Source organism: Mustela erminea, chromosome 6 (genome assembly GCF_009829155.1).
Source record: "Mustela erminea isolate mMusErm1 chromosome 6, mMusErm1.Pri, whole genome shotgun sequence".
NCBI classification, from domain to species: domain Eukaryota; kingdom Metazoa; phylum Chordata; class Mammalia; order Carnivora; family Mustelidae; genus Mustela; species Mustela erminea.
This window is the reverse complement of record NC_045619.1, coordinates 53,075,505-53,090,502: the sequence shown is the minus strand read 5'-3', so window position 1 is coordinate 53,090,502 and position 14,998 is coordinate 53,075,505. Positions and strand designations below refer to the sequence as shown.

Below are 14,998 nucleotides of genomic sequence, written 5' to 3'. Positions count from 1 at the left end.
CCAAATAAGACACATAAATAGCCAACAGACAGATGAAAAAATGCTCCACCTCACTTGCAATCAGAGAAATACAAATCAAAGCCACAATGAGATACCACCTTACACCAGTTAGAATGGCTAAAATTAACAAGACAAGGAACAACAAATGTTGGTGAGGATGTGGAGAAAGGGGAACCCTCCTACAAGGTTGGCGGGAATGGAAGCTGGAGAAGTCACTCTGGAAAACAGTATGTAGGTTCCTTAAGAAGTAAAAAATAGAGCTATGCTATGACCCAGCAATTGCACGACTAGGTATTTACCCCAAAGATACAAATGGCAATGACATGGATGGAACTAGAGGGTATTATACTAAGTGAAAGAAGTCAAACAGAGAAAAGAAAATTATCATATGATCTCACTCATATGTGGAATTAAGAAACAAAACAGTGGATCATAGGGCAATGGACAGAAATATAAGACAAAATGAGAGAGGGAGATAAACCATAAAACTCTTAATCATAGGAAACAAACTGAGGGTTGCTGGAGGGGAAGGAGGTGGGAGTGTGGGGTAACTGGGTGATGGACATTAAGGAGAGTATGATGTAATGAGGAGTGGTAATATATCAGACTGGTGAATCACTAAACTCTACCTCTGAAACTATTAATACAGTATACGTTAATTAATTGAATTTAAATTTAAACAATTAAAAATAGAAAAGGGGCTAAAGATTTGAATAGACATTTCTTTAAAGAAGACATACAAATAGCCAACAGGCGTATATGGAAAAATGCTCAATAGCACTGTCAGGGAAATGCAAATCAAAACCAGGAGACATCACTTCACACTCTTAGAATGGCTATTACTGAAAAAGAACCCACCCCCCAACTCCAACAAAACAGAAAAACTAAAAGATGCAGGGGAAGATGTAGAGAAATAGAACACTTACACATTGTTGGTGGGAATGCAAAATGGTGTAGCTTCTATGTGAAAGAGTATGGAGGTTCCTCAAAAAATTAAAAATAGCACTACCATATTATTCAACAGCCTCACTTCTGGATATTTATCAAAAGAATTGAAATGAGGATCTTGGCAACATTAGCACTCCCATGTTCAGTACAGCACTATTCACAATAGCTAAGACATGGAAACAACCTAAATGTCCATCTGTAGATGAACTGATAGTGAAAACATGATCTATATGTGTAATGGAATGCTGTTCAGCTTTTTAAAGAGAATGACATTCTGCAATATGTGATGACATGGATGAAACATGAGGACATTAAGTCAAATAAGTCAGCTACAGAAACATGAAGACCAAATGATTCCATTAGTTAATCTAAAATAGTCAAATTCAGAGAATCAAACAGCAGAATAATAGGTGCTAGGGGAAGGGGAGGGAAGGAAATAGGGAATTACTAATCAAAGACATAAAGTTTCAGTTAAGCAAGGTGAATAAGCCCTAGAGATGTGTATGACTCTGTACCTATAGAAAATGATAATGCATTATACTCTTCAAAATTTGTTAAGAGAGTAGACCTCAGTTAAGTGTTATTACCACAATAAAAAAGAACTTAAAAAATAAAATTTAAAAACCCCAACGTCAAAAAACAAGATTTAAGTACCAGCATTAAATCTATTTCCTACATTGACAAAATAATTGTACATATCTCGTACCTTACTTTCCACTGCACAAATGTCAAAATCTACTTCTATTTTATTTCATAATAGGAGAATTAGCATAATGAATGAAAATCTCAGATGTCTTTAAATATAACTTGCATCATTGCTTTGTTGTAGAGTCGATGTACTTTATCTCAAAGGTTTCTGGGTTATTTGCAGGAGAGATTATATCATTGTTCTACTTTACTCAAATTCAACTATGTCAAAAGACTATCAAGTATACCCCATGATACAGAAAGACTACACATGTTCTTAATCAAACTGGCCACAAACTATTAAGAGTATGATTTTTTAAAAATAAACAACAGAAAAATACATTCAACCAGACTAATTAATAGGTATTAACTACTATCCATCAGGGACTACACAAAGCACTGAGAGCACAATCAGGAAGAAGTCACTGTGTCCTCTTCCTGGATGTAGCTACACTCTTATTGGGAAATAAGAAAATTGGTTAAGTAATAGCAACACAATATAATGCGGTTTCAGTTGGGTAAATAACAGCTATGAGAACACAAGCATGGGGAAGTTCAGAAAGTACATCTATGGTATGTGTTGATGGAATGAAGATTAAGAAGAGTTGGCCAAACTCCTCCATGGTTGCAGTTCTCTATTCATTCACGACACCCAAAGTTGATGCACTCTTTCAGAGAATTCATCCTCTACACTGGAATTCAGGTCTTTGGAACTGCAGCTGCTGATGTGACTATAATCCCGATCACTCATGGATGGCTGAGGCCTCATTCCTTCTCTAACTGCTAACACAGCAATGCAGCAATCCCTCCATACCCATGGGGAACACATTCTAAGTTCCCCAGTGGATTGTCCGCAAGTGCAGAGAGTCCCACGCCCTCTATATATACTATGTTGTGTAGTTTTTTTTTTTTTACATACCTACTATAGAGTTTAAGTTATAAAATAGGCACATAAAATCTTAATCTCTTAAGATGAACAACAATAAAGCAGAACAATTTTAACAACACACTATAATAAAAGTCATGTAGATGTCGTTTTTGTATTTCAAAATATCTGATTATACTGTGCTCACTCTTCCTTTTGTGATGATGTGAGACGATAAAATGCTTATGTGATGAGATGAAGTGAGGTGAATGATGTAGGCAATAAGATGTAGCATTAAGCTACTATTGGCCTTCTGAGGTGATCTCAGGAGGACTGTCTACTTCTGGACCACAGTTTAAAAAGGGTCCATGAAAACACAGGAAGTGAAACCATGGATAAGGGGTGACTACTATATTATTTCCAGTGAACACCACGGAGTTTCTGTAAAAATTCTGGCTTGACAATTGCACCTTCTCGAACTCTTCACAAGCTTGGTGTTTTACCCTACTAGGAAATTTACTTAGTATATAATATTCTCTCTCTCTCTTTTTTGGTATCAAGTTTGGAGAGCACAGGCATTTTAAAGATGGAAAGGAAAGGGAGACATAATTACATTATGTGGCCTTAATTATCATTAGGAGTTTGGGTTGTATAATGAGAGCAGAGCAGGAATTATTGAAAGATTCTATGCAAGCCAGTGACCTGATCATATATGTATTAGAATGATCACTCTGAATTTCAGTGGCATTTGACTGAATGAGTCAGAATGGTTTTAAAGTGAAGAATGGGCAAGTTCTAAATTATGCAGACATTTTCTGTACTTTCTGAAAAGTACCATGTACTTTTCAAGCTTGTTCCCATGAAGAAATGTTTTCCACATGTGCTTTGAATGAGTAATTCAACCAGTAATGATCTCTATCAGAAACTGATATGAACAACTCACTGACTTCCTGCTGGGGGTAGTAGGAAAATGGAGATAAACTTAATGTCACTTAGATGTCCCCACACTGGTGGCAGAACTATTGCTGCTACTTTATGTTTATTTCCAGAGAGTTATAATGGAAGAATAACAATTTATTGAACATTTACTATGAGCCAGATACACTGGCAAAGACTTTTATCTGTTAGCTCATTTGAATCTTGTACTGGGCAGAGCAACTGGTATCTTAGCCTTACTTTTCATATGAAGAAACTCTACTGAAGGGCTTGATAATTGATCAAGGTCACAGCTGGTTAGAAATGGAATGACGGAAGAGTAGAGGACCTCATTTCATCTGGCCCATGGAATTTAGCTGTGTATCTATCAAACCACTCTGAACACTCACAAATTCAGCCTGCGATGTAGTAAAACATATCTGGAAGTCTACAAGTAGAAAAGTGACAGCTTTCTGCAATGTAGGAGGTTTGGAGGCCTGAATCTGTGGGGAGATATAGGAAGATAAATGGGGGGTAGGGGGGGTGGGGGCAGGCCTCCATGAGCCGGCTATCAGAAAGTGCTATAACACCAGAGCACAAAATTAGAAAACTTAGAAATCTGCTCTAGTGAGGTATCCCTTTCTAAAAGGGGTTCAGGGCATGAAAAGGGCAGAATTCTAGGTGGGTCATTGTGGTCTCAGGATCTGAGGACACACAGAATGAATGAGGGTGCCTGAATGAGTAGTGTCCAAGCAGGGGAGTAGGAAACTGGTTACTGTCAGTGAGCCCAGGAAGGGGCTCTCAGCTCAAGTTGCCATAAACAGTGACCTGGGCTCGTGGAGAGATTGCTCTTTGCTTGAGCTCCCTGAAAGGGACTGGAATGCTCCAGCCATTTACCATCTCCCGGAGGAGCAAACTGGCTGTGCTCACAACTGGGCAACAATTCTTAGGGCAGCGGTGGCCCCAGAAAAGACAAGAAAGTGACACCCCACCTGAGTATATGCATACTCAGACCCAGTTTTAAGACAAATCTCTTTCTCAAAGTTGAGGCATTTGTGTTCTTGGGAAAGAAGGAATCCTGGGCCAGCTCCAAATCCTGCCTTCCACTTAAAATACTAATGCTTCTTGAGAGCAGCTTTCATAAATTTTCAACCCAAGAAGGCCAAGGAGTTGGGAGAGGGAGAAAGGAAGACTGAGAAATAAGGGGTGGGGGGGAGACGGAACCAGAACACTAAACACAGGTTTCCCCAACAGTCTTTCCAAAAGTCCTTAAGCCTCAAACCCCTGGACCTGTCCCAAGAACTCTACTACTCACTGCCCCCTTCCAAGCTCTGCACTCTCTGATGAAGAGAGAAAGCTGGTCAGGGGTTCACAACATCTGGGGAGGAAGTCAGGTCAAATTTTTCAAATGCCATGGTCAGGGCAGAAGTTTACCAGGCTAGGGAGGTCCTGAGGCCAAACTCAGAAAAAAACCCAGAAGCCATTTTCTCCTCTCCCCTTTTTTTCCCTTTCCTGGTGGTAGTTCCTCTTTCACACCAATGGGGAACTCTGGACAAAGTGGAAGAATGCGATTCGTGGGGGTGGGGGGGTCTTAAGGCTGCAGACCTCTGCATGTGGCTTTCTCTCATCTGTGCCCTGGACCCCTCCATAGCTGCAGACCCCCTGAGCCCAGTGCCTCCGCTTCTGGGCTGCAACCACCTGTTCAGTCCAGGAACAATAGCAGCTTCCCAGCCCCCACTCCTCTGAAGTGTTGACCACCCCCAGAGGGAGTTCTTGCTTTCAGTTTTATCTCCTGTGGCTTTCTATTCTCGAAAAGCCTTTGAAATAGAAGAACAGGAAACCAAAACTTCATAAACAGGAAGGCTCACAGGTCATTGGTTTCCTTACACATGCAGTGGGGGCACTTTACCCCCTTGCCCTTAACGCCTGTTTGGTGTTCTGGTGGACAGCCGTGGACCAGAGGGAATGTCCATATCCCATGGTCCTGATTCAGGGAAGAGCCTCTTCCCAGGCCTGGGGACCAAACTCGGTCCCTGCCAGTCCCTGCTAGACACAGCAGATAAAATTCTGCTCAGGACTCGGCATCCTGGTATGGCCTGACCTAACAAAGATGGGGGCAGGGCTTTGCCCCTAGGGTTAAGTCTCTCTCCATCCTGTTCTCTTGGATTTCCTTGGGGTGATTAGATTTCAAAGCTGAGGACAGCCCATGGTGAGATTTGTCCAGTTGGAGCAGTCTCTATGTATGTTCATATTGTTAAAACAAGACAGTAACTGCAGAAATCAGTCTTAGGTCAAGGACATTTTTTTTTTCCAGTGGACTATTTTAATCTCTGAGATTTTTTTTTAGAAGTTTCACCACCAGGTAATAATAAAAAACACATGACTTTGAAAGACATGTTGCCAGTTTCTTAATACACTGAATATGCTTGGGGTGCCTAGGTAGCTCAGGTAATGATCCCAGGGTCCCAGGATCCAGTCCTGCATTTGGCTCCCTGCTCAGTAGGGAGCCCGCTTCTTCCTCTTCCTCTTCCCCTAGCCCTGGCTCATGCTCTTTCTTGCTTGCTCTCTCTTAAATAAATAGAAAAAATCATAAGAAGGAAAGAAAGAAAGAGAAAAGAGAAGAAAAGTAAAGAAAAGAAAAAAGAAAAGAAAAGAAAAAAAGGCTGGCAAAATACACTTACCCTATGGTCCAGCAATGTTGCTCCTTGGCATTTACACAAATTAGTTGATTTGAAAACTGAGGTCCTGGGACATTGAGAAACCTGCCCAAGCCTGTTTGGAGTAGCTATATTCATAAGTGCCAAAGTTTGGAAGCAGCCAAGATGCCTGTTAATGGATAGATGGGTAAACACAGTATGGAACAAATTTAGACTGAAAAAAGAACTCCTGTAACAGATAAAATTAAAAGGGTAAGACATAATAAAGAAATGAAAAATAAGCTGGCAGCTCTCAGCACAGAAAAGGAAGGTGAAAAATACCATGGATATTCTTATCAGAAAGATAAGAATGCCCACTGATATCTGATAAAAGAAAACTGTTAGAAATATCATGATATAATAGTGACTCTGCAAACCAAGTCAACACAATTAGAAAGGGGTTAAACCAGAAAGGGAGACAAACCATAAGAGACTCTTAATCTCAGGAAACAAACTGTAGGCTGCTGGAGGGGAACTGGGTGGTAGGGATGGGGTGGCTGGGTGATGGACTTTGAGGAGGGTATGGTGAGAAAAAAATTTTAAAAAATAATTTTATAAAAGTGATTCTTAAGAAAGAAAAGAGTTCTGACATGCATAAACTCAATATTCCTAAAGACTAGCCCACAGTAGAAAACAGCTAAGCATTAACAGAAAAAACTGTCCTGAAATAAGAAGTCAACTAAATCTGAGCATTGAATAAATAAATAAAGCACATCTTGGTAAAGCTTCTTATTTTTCAAAATAAAAATAAAGTATGTTGCTTACAATGGGGCATGCCAACCCCACCTTAGACTTTGCCACAGTCACATCAAGGGCTGGAATTGATAATGTCAGCACTGTATGAGAAAAATACTGAGTGAGGCAAGTTCTTATATCCATTCAGTTCTCACGCAAATTAAAACCAAACAACATTAGGAACTCATTGAATACAACATACACAATATATATCTTTCTAAAAATAAACTACTTGATAAATAAATAGATCCAGCCAACTAATGGATAGTTTAAAATAAGGATCTCAGAAAAGATGAAGACATTGTATGAAACGAATGGAACTATAGATTCTTCACTAGGACTAATGATTTTATTTCATATGAAGTTTAAGCGCTACATATGATGATTAAACTGTGTGCGATGAAATGATAAGGATAGTCAGAAGAAAGGCAGGTGAATCACTGAACTCTACCTCTGAAACTAATACTATATGTTAATCGAATTCAAATTTTAAAAAAGGAAAAAACAAACAAAAATAAAAACTTCCCTGTACAAACCTTTTACAACTGTCTTCGTATTTAGATTTTGTCTGAAAGCCATTTCTCACAAAAAGAAGAAGTAAAAAGAAGAAAAAAGAAAAAGAAGAAAAGAAAGATCACCCCTGAAAGGATCTTTCACCAGCCTGGAAGAAGCGCTCCACGCTTTCCACGTGAACAACTACTTGATTGGTAGAAGAGCACGTGGACAAAAACCTGATTGGGTGACAGGCGCATGGAGGAGTAATCATATTAGAATGGTCGCCTACAAGCCTGTAAAAACCCCTAGACTTAAGACACTCTGGTTGGATCACCTCCCTCTTCTGGGAGCTTTGCGTAAATCGTGCTTTGCAGCCCACCACTTCTTCTGGTCTACTTCTTTCTTTGTAGCAGCGTGACTAAAAACCATGTGCCCTAAAAGAAAAGAAATCTTACAACAGTAAAAACTAAGACTGAACCACAATGGAAACTTTCATTACCTAAAAAAAAAAAAAAAGTAAATATAAGAAATGTAAATGTAACTGTATTCTTCCTCTGGCAAAGGTAGAAACTCATTTGATAGACTTTTTTTTTTAATTAAATTTTTTATTTTTTATAAAATTATATTTTTATCCCCAGGGGTACAGGTCTGTGAATCACCAGGTTTACACACTTCACAGCACTCACCAAAGCACATACCCTCCCCAATGTCCATAATCCCACCCCCTTCTCCCAAAACCCCTCCCCCCAGCAACCCTCAGTTTGTTTTGTGAGATTAAGAGTCACTTATGGTTTGTCTCCCTCCCAATCCCATCTTGTTTCTTTGATTCTTCTCCTACCCACTTAAGCCCCCATGTTGCATCACCACTTCCTCATATCATTTGATAGACTTTTGATCAGCCAACAAATATGAAATTGAGAAAATTTAAATTGGAAAAGTTGCAAAGTGACATAGCAACGTAAAAATCCCTCATTTTGTCCTCTCTTAACATTTAAAATATGGCATCTATCCACGAACAAAAGTGTCACTTTGGGAGTTTGTGTTTTCCAGCACCATACGCCAAGGGACTCAGAAGTCACACTCACCTAGGAATTGGGCAATGGGCAGACAGACCCCATATGGCTGTGGAACCAGGAGGATCTTGTTCACTGAATCCAATCCCTTTTGACCACAGTGCCTGGAAAATGCTGACTTGGGCAGATACTCACAGACACAAGAGTCTTTATGGAAGTTCCCGTTTCTAGGGGCGCCTGGGTGGCTCAGGTCATGATCTCAGGGTCCTGGAATCCAGCCCCGCATGGGGCTCTCTGCTCAGCAAGAAGCCTATTCCCCTCTCACTCTCCGCCTGCCTCTCTGCCTCCTTGTGATCTGTCCAATAAATAAATAAAATCTTTAAAAAAAAAAAAAAAAGGAGTAGTTCCGGTTCCTAGAGGAAAAAAAAAAAAAAAAAGACAAGAAACACCGGTCCTACTAACTGACTTCTAGACTCCAGTAGGAAGTCTGGCCAAGAGCTGCTGGGAAAACTTCACCTGAGGAACCACCCCAACTGGTGCCTAGGCACCCCCAAAGCCCTTAGCACCAAACCCACACTTACGCCCAATTTGTAGCTGGCTCTTTATGTGCACTCCTTGGGAGGGCAGCAAGAGGAAACTAGATTAGACACAGTTTATGCAGAAAACAAGTTAGGTTTTGAGGTAAGAGAGGAAACATAATCTTCAACTCTAGCACCACCCGCAGGAATAAAAAGGGAGGTTACCAAAGCCAACAGGCTCTGTTGGAAGGTGGAGAAAAATATACAAGCTTAAGAATTATGCCAAAATAGGGAACAAGAAGCATGGAGCAAGTATATCCTACGAGGCCAGAGAAAGCCTCAAAATATGAGCAGGATCAACAGAAAGTACCTCTCACTTGAAGGTAGCTAGTAAAGATTGAAGGAAGTGACTGCTACTTCAAGTGTGAAAACAGTAATGCAAACCTCCAATTCATCAGATTCCAAAAACTTTACTTCTGTAACATAATGGTGTATTAATCACTGAATTACAAATGTTAAAGAAAAAGAGTATTAAAATCAATTATTGCTACTATACTTAAATACAAGATGTGTAAAGCGGGAAATTTCAATATTAAAAACGTAAAAGGAAAGCTAAAGGGGTAGAGTTTCTGTATGTTGTCTAAGTTAAGTCACTATCAGTATAAAATGCACTCATATCTATAAAACCTTTTGTGTGAAACCATAGTAGATTCACACACACACAACAACAAAGAGAAGGAAATCAGATCATGCCACCACAGAAGATCACCAATTCACAGAGGTAGGCAGCAGATGAGGAAAAAGGTACAACTGAACTACAAAATAGTCAGAAAGCATTAATAAGATGGCATTATGAAGTCTTTACATATCAATAATTACGCTAAAAGCAAATGGAATTAATTATGTAATGAAAAGGCCCAGAGGGGCCAAATGGAAAAAAGAAAAGAGGAAGAAGAGGAAGAAGGAAGAGGAGGAGAAAGAAGAAAGAAGAAGGGGGGAAGAAGGAGGGGAAGATGGGGGGAGTCGGAGAAGGGAGAAGAAGAGGAGGGAGGGGAGAGGAGAGATGAGAAAAGAGGAATGGGGAAAAAGAGGAGGAGGAAGAAGAAGATCCAACAATATGCTGCCTATAAGAGACTCACTTCAGCTTTTGATAACACAAATAAAAAAATAATAAGAGACTATTATAAACAATTATATGTTAGCTAACTGGATAACCTAATAGAAATGGATAAATTCCATTCTACTAGGAATTAATCATAAAAAATTAGAATATCTGAACAGACCAATAGCAAGTGAAGATATCCTACCAGTAATCAAAAACCCACACAGGAACACAGGAAAGCCCAGGACCAGATGATTGCACTGGTGAATTCTACCAAATATTAAAGAAGAATTAGTACTGATCTTTCTCAAACTTTTCTTAAAAATAGGACAGGAGAGATACTTTCAAAATCACTTAATGAGTCCAGCATTATCCTGATGAAAAATGACCAATATCCCTGGTAAATATAGATACAAATGTTCTCAACAAAATACTTAGAAAAATGAGATCAACAGCACATGAAAAGGATCAGACAGCAAGATCAAATGGGATTTATTCTTGAGATGCAAGGATGGTCTAACATATGCAAATCAATAAATGTAAACACTATGTTAATAGAATTAAATTTAAAAATTATAGGATCATCTCAATAGATCCAGAAAAACACTTGACAAATTACAACATCTTTCCATAATAAAAACTCTCAACAGTTACAGAAAGAAGATATCTCAATATAATAAAGGTCATATACAACAAGCCCACAGCTAATGCCATAGTCTATGGTGAAAGGTTGAAAGCCTTTCCTTTAACATAGAAACAATACAAGGATGTCATGATGTCAGGGTCATGAGTTTGAGCCCCATGGCAGGCCTCTGCTCAGCAGGGAGTCTGCTTGCAATTCTCTTCCCCTCCCTCAACCCACCCCCGATGCTGGAATTGGTTCATGTGCTCTATCTCTCAAATAAATTAAATAAATAAATAAATAAATGCATACATACATACATACTAATCTTTTTTAAAACGTCCTTATTCTGATTATTTAAATTTGCATTGAGTATAAACTATTCTTTAAAACATTTTTTCCCGACAAAGAAAAATGTAAAAATAAAAAATATTTCTAGTTTGCTGGCTATAAAAAAGGAGGTGATAGGAAGATTTAACGCATTCATTGATGCCCAGTATAAAGGTTATAAATTGGAAGAGCTTGAGTCAGGTGGTAATATCCTTTAACTGTTTGAGTATACAAACAAAATAACTATTACATATTAATCTGGGTTAAACGGGTTCATTCCTTTAATATATTAAGAGTTTTAAGTATTCATTAAGATATCCTCTAATGATTCAATATAAAAATAGTCAAATGACAAAAACAGAAAATTTACAAAAAGGATCTACAAATGGTCCCAAAGCACTGAGCAGATTCTCAACTCACTCAGAACAAAAGCAATGTAAATTTTTAACCAAGATAGATATGATACATAGATAGATGATAGATAGATAGATAGATGATAGATAGATAGATAGATAGATAGATGATAGATAAACTTTTGCCACTAAAGACCTTAATAAGATTATAAAGCTTCTAGATTTCCAAAAGAAGGGTGTGCACTTATGGACTATGCAGAAAAGGAAAACATAGATCATATACAAAAGATAATTATAACACATATGCACAAACACATGCACAAAATAAGGAGATAAAATTTGGGGCAATCTGCTATAGTAACAAAAATACATTATGACTTGTATAAAATAAAAATTGCTGATTATGAAATGCATTTAAGCAAAATGACTAAAGATATTGCAAAAAAAAAATGGCCCAGTACATATTTTGGATTTGCAGCTAAAAAATTAAATAAATAAGTGAGTCAATAAAATAATCCCTCACATATATAACATGTATTAACACTTGCGCCCAAACTGCCTTGCATCAAGTTAAAAAATAAGCAAAATTTACAGATCCCACCAAAGCCATTTTTTTCTTTCTTTTCTCCCAAAGTTAAAATCTAATCTGAGATTGCTGCAATTTGCATGCATGCTTTTTATGAATTTACCACAAGTATGTATTGATAAATAATATAGACAATGGTTTTTGTTGTATGGTTTTCAAAACCCAAGTGTCTTTTGTTTTAAGCCATTTTTTTCCCCTTCAGATAAATTCTCTTACCTTTGCCACCATCCTCATACCACAACCACCCACACATCAGCTGGAAATTTACCCAACCGCTTTTACTTTTTTGGAAAACCTAAATTGTACTTTACATTGGTTGTTGCTAACTTTGTGTTGTGTATTTGTATTTTATATTTAGATTTTACTACATAACCCTCCCAACAAATAACATGAAGTATAACACAGTAGATGCTTCATAAATATGGACCAAATGACTGTTGAAATAATCACATGACAAGGGCATCATATCACTTTATGAAATCAAGTCTGAGAATTTGATTTTTAGCAGCTGCCTTATATCCCGTGTACCTCCTCTATATTTGATAATACAAACATGATAAAAGAACTGTGCTACACTAAAAATAACCACAGTTCTCCAGTTATATAAACAGGTGTTAGTTTTTTGTTTTTTGTTTGTTTGTTTTTTTCTTTAAGTAGGCTCCACACCCAGCATGGGGACCAACACAGGGCTTGAACTCCCGACAATGAGATTAAGACCTGAGCTGAGCTCAAAAGTTAGATGCTGAACCAATAGAGCCACCCAGGCACATTATAAATGTGGGTTCTAACTATATATATTCATCTTCATTTTAGTGGCTGGACTTCAGGCAAATGCTAATAGGGCTAGTGTTGCTGGCACACCACCTGACCATAGCTATAAAAATGGAAATGTTTCTAGGACGGTATTTGTGGTAAGTATTTCCTGTGCATAGCCAACTGACCTATTTTATCTGCAGTGGAAATTTCTAAACCTTAAACATGAAACATTTCTGTGCAGTATCTTTCTTATCATAATGTGAAAATGTTCTCAATATTGGCATAACTCATTATGAAACAAGCTATAGAAAGTGCATTAACTATTCGGAAAGTTTGTATTTTGTCTTGGATTAAATAGTGGGTTCGGTTGGTGTTTAGATATCTTTAATTTTTTTTAAAGATTTTATTTATTTGTAAGAGAGAAAGAAAGAACACAAGCAGGGGGAGTGGCAGGCAGAGGGAGAAGCAGGCTCCCCACTAACAAGGAGCCTGATGTGGGACTCCATCCCAGGACCACGGGATCATGACCTGAACCAAAGGCAGAAGCTTAACCAACTAAGCCACCCAGGCATCCCATAAATATCTTTGATTTTTGCAGTATGATCAGCTTATATTAATAATTTCAAGTTCAGTTATAGAACCCTAAACCATCTTTTGCAGCCATATATAACCATTAGCCCAGTTTAAAAGTGGAAAATTCGTTAGAATATGTTCTAGATTGAATTATAGTCCCTAACGCCCCCCCCCCAAAAATTCATATACTAAAATCCTAGCCTTAGCACCTCAGTAAGTGACTGTATAGAGGGGAAGGGTAATTAATTTAAAATGAGGATGTTAGGGTGAGCCCTTATCCGATACGACTAGTGTCCTTATTATTTATAATATCTTATATTTGAAGAAATTAGGGTACAGTTGCAGAGAGGTCATGGGAAGACGCAGAAAAAAGACAGCCATTTAAAATCCAAACACAGAGCCAGCCCTAGAAGAAATGAACCCTGCTGACATCTTGATCCTGGACTTCTAACATCTACAACTATGAGGAAATAAGTCATCTGTTGTTTCTACCACCCAGTCTGTGGAACCTTGTTCTGGCCACCCTAGCAAATCAACACAGGCAGTGTTACACATCGACTCCCCTGGGAGTCAAGCCCCAGACTGGTGTCCTTTCTCAGGGGGAGTCTGCTTCTCCCTCTCCCGCTGCCCCTGCTCGTGTGCTCTCTCTCTCTCACTCAGTCTCTCAGATGAATAGTCTTTTAAAAAGAGCATTTTTATCTATTCATTTCTTCATTTATTTCTTTCGTTTCTTAAATTCCACATATGAGTGAAATCATGTGTATTGGTCTTTCTCTGTGAACTATTTCACTTAGCATAGTACCTTCTGGTCCATCCATGTTATTTAAATGGCAAGATCTCGTTTTTCTTATGGCTGAGTAATATTACACTGTGTATCTCTCTCTCTCTTTCTCTCACTCTCTTCTCTCTCTCTCTGTATCTATCTATATATATACATACATAAAACATTTACACACGTATATGTGTGTGTGTGTATGTGTGTATTTATTTATCTCTCACATCTTTATCTGAATCCATCTACTCATGGTTACTTGAGTCACTTTCATATCTTCCATACTCTTTTCCACAGCGGCTGTATCAATTTTCATTCCCACCAACAGCTTATGAGGGTTTTTTCCTCCACATCCTCACCAGCACTTATTATTTCTTATCTTTTGAATTCCAGCCATTTGGACAGGTGTCAGCATAACATATCTTCTCTATCCATTCATCTGTCAAGGGTTATATGGATTGTTTCCAATTCTTGGCTATTGCAAATAGTGCTGTTATGAGGATGATTATGGAAATATCTCTTTAGGACTCCTTCTCTTTCAATTATTTTCAATTCTTTAGAATATATACCCAAAAATGGGATTAATATAGGAGTTTTATTTAAAAATTTAAGGAACCTCTATATTATTTTCCATAGCAGTTGCTGCGGGATTTTACAATCCCACCCACAATATACAAGGGTTTGCATTTCCCCACATCCTTGTCAACACTTGTATTTTTTTTTGTAATAACCAGACTAACTGTGTGAACTGATACTTTATACCAATTAGCATGCTTTTCATTTGTTCAGATGATTAGTGATGTTGATCATCTTTTTATATGCTTGTTGGCCATATCTTTATCATTTTAGAGATATATCTCTTCAAGTTCTTTGCTCATTTTTTGGGACCCTGAGATCATGACCTGAGCCAAAAGCAGGGGCTTAACCCACAGAGCCGCCCTGGTCCCCCTAAAATTTTATTAACATATAATGTACTTTTTGTTTCAGAGGTACAAGTCTGTGAATCATCAGTCTTACATAATTCATGGCACT

General features: G+C 38.1%; 1 protein-coding gene across 4 annotated transcripts in view; it reads right to left on the bottom strand.

Moving 5' to 3' along the window:
- CLEC2D (C-type lectin domain family 2 member D) overlaps positions 1 to 8,626 on the bottom strand; it is a 30,774-nt gene extending 22,148 nt beyond the window's left edge. For 2 of the 4 annotated variants that reach the window (XM_032347215.1, XM_032347216.1), the window contains exons 1-4: positions 8,550 to 8,626; positions 7,383 to 7,775; positions 6,898 to 6,947; positions 6,097 to 6,241 (exon numbers count right to left, since the gene is read on the bottom strand). The gene's annotated coding sequence lies outside the window, so the exon portion shown is untranslated. Of the gene's footprint in view, positions 1 to 6,096; positions 6,242 to 6,897; positions 6,992 to 7,382; positions 7,776 to 8,549 lie in introns of those variants that run through there. The other 2 variants (XM_032347218.1, XM_032347219.1) reach the window with 2 other exon arrangements.
- Positions 8,627 to 14,998: the final 6,372 nt, after the last annotated feature.